Below are 7,500 nucleotides of genomic sequence, written 5' to 3'. Positions count from 1 at the left end.
AGAGAGAAAGAGAGAGAGAGAGAGAGAGAGAGAGAGAGAGAGAGAGAAAAGGAATGTTATTAATTTTGCACGGGTAAAAAAAAGAAATAATGCAAGGTTAGTAACGATAAAATATTAAATATATATTATTAGGCACGGCCGTAAGAGACAGATGTAGATAATATTACATATTAGATAATAAAGATAAGAATATACATGGTGTAGAACATAACGATCGTATCAGAAAATGAGAGAGAGAGAGAGAGAGAGAGAGAGAGAGAGAGAGAGAGAGAGAGAGAGAAAGAGAAAGAGAATCATAATTCATTTCCATGGGTTTTGATAAAAAATAGATAGAAGTAATGATGAGATAGTAAGGATAGAAGAACAGAATATTATTAGATGCAGATGTAAGAGATAAATGTAATATTAGATAATAAAGATAGAAATGTATAAAGTTTAAGAACGTAAATAGAGAGAGAGAAAGATATAGATAGAGAGAGAGAGAAAGAGAAAACATAATTCATTTACATAAATTTTGATGGTAAAGAGACAGAAATAATTACGCTGTAATAAAGATAAAATATTATTAAATATGCATGAAAATGTAAAAGATAGAAATATAAAATTAAATATTAGATAATAACAATAGAAATATAAATATATATATATATATATATATATATATATATATATATATATATATATATATACGTAACGGATTGATATTAAATGATGATAAGAATGTATATTTATAAAATATAGATGAACGTGAATAAAAAGAAAAATCTGAGCCGGAGATAAGAGAAAGAGATGGAGAAACGGAAAAGGAAAAACGGAGAATGAGATACGGAGAAGAAGAAACAAGGGGAAAAAAAAAAAAGAAAAATATAAATTGATATTTTTATTAAAAGGATTTTTAACGAACTTCTCCTTATCGTTTCGTTTTTAATTACCGAAAAGTACTCGAGATCGATTAAATGAATTCACAAAGAGTGAATTTTAATAAACGCGCTCTACGATACGTTTCTATCAGTAATTATCTTTCATTTTTTAACGAGTTAGAAGGATAAAAAGGAGAAAAAAGAAAAAAGATAGAAAGAGAGAGAAAGAGAGAAAGAAAGAGAAAGAGAGAAAGTAAGAAAGAGTGATAAACAGAAAAGAAGATAGAAAAAAAAACGAGTAGGGAGGGAGGGTGGTAGGGAGGAGGACGAGGACGGGAAATCACACACGAGCTATGGATTTTCTCGTAATCGATAAGACGTTCGCCTTTAATACGGAATAAGAACGATCGGAGTGGGCAAAACAAAAGAGTTACCTATTCCCGTGGCTTCATGCTCCAGTTAACATTTAACAGTTAAAACTAGAGAGTGCCGCGGAGACTCGATAAATTCCGACGACTGACCCGTACTTACTATGTATATACCTTCGTGTTTCCGCGTGACCGAGCTTATATACCTATCTAACCTCTTCTTTACTTCCCAACTCATCCCCATCATTCCCCCGTCCCCCGCCCTTCCACCCATTCACACACATACACACACCCCCTATCGCAACCTTCCATATCCTATATCATATATTACGAACGTCGGAACTTTTCATACGAACTTAACGTTCGATCTTTCGATAAAAAGGAAATTTTTCTTCTTTTTTATTTTTATTCGTTTCTTATTTTTTTTCTTTTTTTTTTTTTTTTTTTTTTTTTTTGTACACATCTATCCAATACCACGATCTTGAATCTTTGAAGACTCGTCGCTGTCTACGATGATTTTGAATTTATTTCTTTTTTTTTTTTTTTTTTTTTTTTATTTCTTCGATCGAATTTTCTTTTTCACTCTTTTAACTTTTTCTTTCTCTCTCTCTCTCTCTCTCTCTCTCTCTTTTTCTTTTCTTTTATTTTTTTTGTTTTTTTATTTTCTTTTTATTTTTTTCGTAAATCGTTTCTTCGCAAGAAACACAGAACACTCGAATTATTGTTTATGATTTTTCATTTTCCTTCATTCCATCTTCCTTTCTTCTTCTTTCAAGTTTGCATTATCGTTAATAATAATTAAATGTAATACGACGTAATATATAATTAAATGTGATAATTAAAGATCGCCGATGCTACTACCACCGTTATCCTGCGTTTGTAATTTTATTCCATAAAGTTCACATTAATTATAAAATATCAAAGGTAATGATCTGATTTTAATGCTAATGATTTCGTTTCAAAAATTAAAAATAAAAATAAAAAAGAAAAAAAAAAAAACAGAAAAGAAAAGAAAAGAAAAACAAGATATTAAGTTCAATACGAAATTCGTACGAGTATCAAGGCATAATAATTGCAATTTATGATTTAGTAAATTGTTTGTAATGTTTATGATTGCTATTTATAGTACATTGACGTTTTCTTTCTATTGTTATTAATTATTATTATTATTATTATTATTATTATTATTATTATTATCATTATTATTACTATTATTATATATTCAAATATCAGAACAGCTATGAGGCGGATACGTCCGATCGACAAATTTCGCAGTCGGCGATTAATTAATCACGCTCGTTCTAATCACTGACGCGACGTTTCAACTTAAATACACGATAAATGACGTACAAAGAGAAACAGAAAGAGACAGACAGGGACAGAAAGAGAGAGAGAGAGAGAGAGAGAGAGAGAGAGAGAGAGAGAGAGAGAGAGAGAGAGGACGAAAAAGAGATAACAAATTGCAGAATCGTGAAATGTCAGTAATTAAATGCATTTATCGTCACAGTGATAGAAATAATATAAATTAGACGAAAAATTGTAAAAATTATCTCTTCGTCAATTATACGAATTTTTATAAATGAGCAATTAAACTCATAGATATCTTTCAAAATTAATAATCCATCCATTTATTATGGGTATTTGTGTTTCTCTCTTTTTTTTTTTTATTTTTTGCTTTTCTTTTCTTTTCTCTTTTCTTCGTATAAATTATATATTTAGAAGCGATATTGTAAGATAAATAAAAAGGACGAAATTACAATTGACTCGTCGTTAGATCGTCTCTTTTATTTACGAAATATAAAGAAAAAAAAAAGAAAAAAAAAAAAAAAAAGAAATAAGAGTAAACACGTAAGTAAAGAGAGAAAATAAATGTCGTTTCTTTGTCTATACTTTTGTCGTCACCGTTCATAAATTTACAAAAAGAGAGAAAGACAGAAAGAGAGAGAGAGAAAGAGAGACAGGAAGAATGGCGACATTGCGTCGCGCTCATGCTGCGCATTTAAACGATATTTTTCGTTAAAATTGGGACGGTTTTTAGGGCGGCAAGTAGAAAGGAGTGGAACAACTATCGACGACCAGCTAATGTAGAACGACATGAGTGCGTTCCACCCAACCCCTCTTTATCACTCTCTCCCTCAACCTCCCTCACCCTCTCTCTCTCTCTCTGTCTCTCTGTGTCGCGCGCGCCCTCGCAGGACCGGAGGGCAACGCGTATGCTGCATCATTGACTGCCGGTAGACACGAAAAACAACGTTAATCGATTTTGATTCGCCATTTCTGTCAATCAAAATCGCTCATTTCTTAATTGTCTTCGAGAGAATTATTTTTATTTATTTATCCTTTTCTTTTTTCTTTTTTCTTTTTTTTTTTTTTTTTTTTTTTTTTTTTAATTGGAATAAATAGATATTATATTTTTTTATGCTCTCCGAATTATTTTTTCTTTTTAGAATGAACAGTATATTGTTATTGTTTTTATGATTTTTGGATCATTTCTTTTTTTATCTTTTTAGTTAGAATAAGTAGATATTATATATATATATATATATATATATATATATATATATATATGTGTGTGTGTGTGTGTGTGTGTTATTTTTTTTCTTTTTTAAATCTATCAAAATATGTATTATGTACGCTCGAAGAAAAACGATGTTATTATCAAATGAAATCAGATTTTTGTTTGAATTATAATATGGAGTATTATTAATATATGAAAATTAATTTAAGATATTTTGTAGGATAGAATTATAAATTAATTTATAATACTATGAAGAATTTTAAATGGATATTTTTTTTTCTAGATAAAAAAAAAAAAAATACGATAGAATTCCTTCAATTTAAACAATTTATCCTCATGATAAATAATAATAATAGTAATAACATTTCTCCACGACAGATATTATTTTTATTTTTATTTGTAATATTCATACTACGTACTAATTATAATTTCATCCGCTTAGTGCGAATAATTATTTGCGAATTAAACGAAACTTTTCGGTGGACCTAATAATAATGTTCCCAATGAATTATTCATCGTAGATACACGAATAAATTCTCTCGAAAATAATTTGTCCATGTAATAAATAATAATTCTTCTCTTTGATAAAATTAATTTTCTAATTATTAACTCCATCAAAAAAAAAGAAAGAAAAAAAAAAAAGAAAAAAAAGAAAAAAAAAAATGTTATCCACTTAGCACGTAATCGTATTAAATTTAAAAATATGACAAACACAAACGAAAAAATTTGCAAAGACAAAGTTTTCAATAATCCAACTATAAATTAATTTTCTAAACTAAATATTCGGATATATTTAAATGAATAAAATACATTATAAAGTACAAATTGATATATAAAAATAAATAATAATTGTTCATCATCTCATGTTACGTTTATATGAACGATAATATGATTCTAGTGAATTTTTCTATTTGCAATTGAAACAAAAACGAAAATCCATTTCAGTTTACTCTTGTGTACAATGATTAGATATCGTCCCTCAAAACATAATTGTCCAATTAGTATCGAAATGTAAACGTTGTGAGTTAGAACTCGTGAATGAAATACACCTCGTTCATTGATACCTTTTGATATTGAAATAATAAAGGAAAAAAAAAAAAAATAATAATAATAATAAAGTATATGAACAATGAAAGACGTACGATATTGATTTAAAAATTAATTCGTACGTTTTTGTTCGTTCGAACGATATCGTTCAACTATGATAACGATTTGGCATGGGTTCGTAAAAGCGACCGTTCGCATTTTCAGTTAAATGCAAATGGCGAACGCGTTCTATTAATAAAATTCCAACGAGAGACACGCGTTTTGTTTTCATTAGACCTGTTCGTTGACGCGCGTCCATAAAGTGACGGTAAAAAGGCCGGATCTGGAAAATACGCAGGCATATATTTATACATATAAATATATACATTATATATGTATATATACTGTATTTAAGTATGTAGTAGTAAATAATGCTCGAAATAGAATTTGGTACTTTTCCTTTTTCTTTTTTTTCTCGTTTTTTTTCATCCTTTTTTTTTTTTAACCAGGCCTGAGTTTTACGTCGTTTCGCGGACTCCTCGACGACGACGTCGAATTTGCGTGAATTTATTCGCATAGCAACACAAGCGAATTTACACCACGAAAGAGAGAGAAAAAGAGAGAGAGAGAGAGAGAGAGAGAGAGAATATATATATAAAACGTATGCGTTTACTGCGGGCCCTAGATTTTAACTTCCCAATGTAATCTCAACGATGGCGGTCCAAAACTCTCCGAGAAATTTTCACGTTCTAATGAATTCCTTTACTTTTATATACATACGTACATACATACATACATATATATATATGTATATATACATATATGCATATATATATATATATATATATATATATATATATTTATTAATATGTATATACTCATATTACGTGCCTTTTGAAAACGGCTATTAAAAGCCTAGAAAATTAAAGACCTAAATATAATAATACGCAGGATAATTTGAAAAAATGAAAGAAGGAAAAGAAAAAAGAAAAAAGAAAAAAAAGGAAAGAAAAGAAAAAAAGTAATAATTACTCGTTTCTCTCGCGAACGACATTATCGTTCTGATATTAATTATCTTTGAAATTAGATTTATCTCGATTTGTCTCTTTGAGTTTCATTTTTAAAAATCCATAAAATTACATACGAGTTTGAATTTATATCATAAACAGTTTCATAATCGATCTCTTGAATTTTATTAAGGAAAAAAGAAAAAATAAAAATGGATATTTGTAATTTAATTGTTTTCTTAAAAAAAAAAAAAAAAAAAAAGAAAAAAAAACTTAATCAATTAAAAAAAAAATATATATATATATATATATATATATATAAATATTTATATAGGTATTAATCGGTCAGTAACCGGAAACCGTTATTAAATATCGATAAGCTAACAAGAATTGTTCAATGAGAATATTTCTGTTAATAACATACCTAAATGCTTTATCGAGCGTCAATAATTAAACGACTAAGACGAACGGGAATGATTTAAAATTAATCATGTTTCCGCGATTGACGTCAAATCGATTCGTAAACCCGTCGAAGTGATACCAATGGCAAAATGGATAATACGATAAAATTCGATATTCTCACAAATAAATATTGATATTAACGTGGTCATTATCGTATTTAATAAAAAATATTCCAAATAAATAGGATTATATAGCGATAAGGTTAATGCATTCTGTAAGAACATTAAATGCCGGCAAAGAAAAAAAGAAAAAAAAAAGAAAAGGGAGATAGAGAGAGAGAGAAAAGAAATATAAAAAGAAAGAAAGAAAGCCAAAAAAAAACAAGAGAAATACAATCTAGTATAAATAACGTTTTCTCGAAAAAAAATAAAAGAAAAAAGAAAAAAAAACGTATGACATCGGATAAACCATTTGTTAATGTCAACTGCAGGATTCTCGATACACGAAAGCGATACTTGTAGCGACGTCGATGAACGTTTTTAATATTCCTTTTGAAAAAAATAACCGGTAGTATGAATAGTTTTTTCTATGGTAACGAATGAGACGAGAGGGGAACGAAAAATAGAAAAGAAAAAAAAAGAAAAAAAAGAATGTAAGAAGAGAGAGGGAGTAAAAAAAGAGAAGAACGTCAAAGTTCTAAACATTTTTTTTCTTTTATATAAACTTAAACAACTAATAGTTCTATTATATCTTTCTCTTCCTTTGTCTCTAACAACAATAATAATATCGAAATCTTTTTTCAAACTTCCAGATAATTTTCGGTTCTTTTATTTATTTTTATTTTTTTTATTATTATTATTATTTTTTTTTTTTTTTTCATTATAAAACTACATTGTAAAGCTTAAAACTACACGAACCCGCAAAAGTCTCGAATAAAAAAAAAAGAAAAAAAAAAAATAAAAATACAAATACAAATACAAATAATCACTTTTGAACGCTTCTTGACCCTTCCGAAAATTCTTGATCTAACCTGCATTTTTTTGTATACTTTTTTCTTTCTTTCATTCTTTCTTTCTTTCTTTCTTTCTTTCTTTCTTTCTTTTAATTGGAAACGATATGAATGAATTATTTAATAATTCGTTAGAAAAATAAAAAAAAAAAAAAAGAGATACAAAAAAAAGAAAAGAAAAGAAAAGAAAACATTAATCCATTTAATAAAATGGATTTATTTTACAAAGAAAAATTTTCCATCAATTTAATTGTTCAATCCCAATATATTTTATATATATATATATATATATATATATATATATATATAC

The 7,500-nt window shown here is 27.6% G+C and overlaps 2 protein-coding genes across 6 annotated transcripts in view; one reads left to right on the top strand and one right to left on the bottom strand.

Moving 5' to 3' along the window:
- Window positions 1-7,500, top strand: part of LOC124426065 (bromodomain-containing protein 7) — a 57,776-nt gene that overhangs the window by 535 nt on the left and 49,741 nt on the right. The window lies entirely within an intron of this gene.
- The window catches only part of LOC124426063 (solute carrier family 12 member 4), a 91,354-nt gene that overhangs the window by 41,359 nt on the left and 42,495 nt on the right, over window positions 1-7,500 (bottom strand). The window lies entirely within an intron of this gene.

Source organism: Vespa crabro, chromosome 8 (assembly GCF_910589235.1).
Source record: "Vespa crabro chromosome 8, iyVesCrab1.2, whole genome shotgun sequence".
In the NCBI taxonomy this organism is placed as follows: domain Eukaryota; kingdom Metazoa; phylum Arthropoda; class Insecta; order Hymenoptera; family Vespidae; genus Vespa; species Vespa crabro.
Note: the sequence above shows the minus strand (reverse complement) of the source record. Positions and strands in the feature narration are given on the sequence as shown.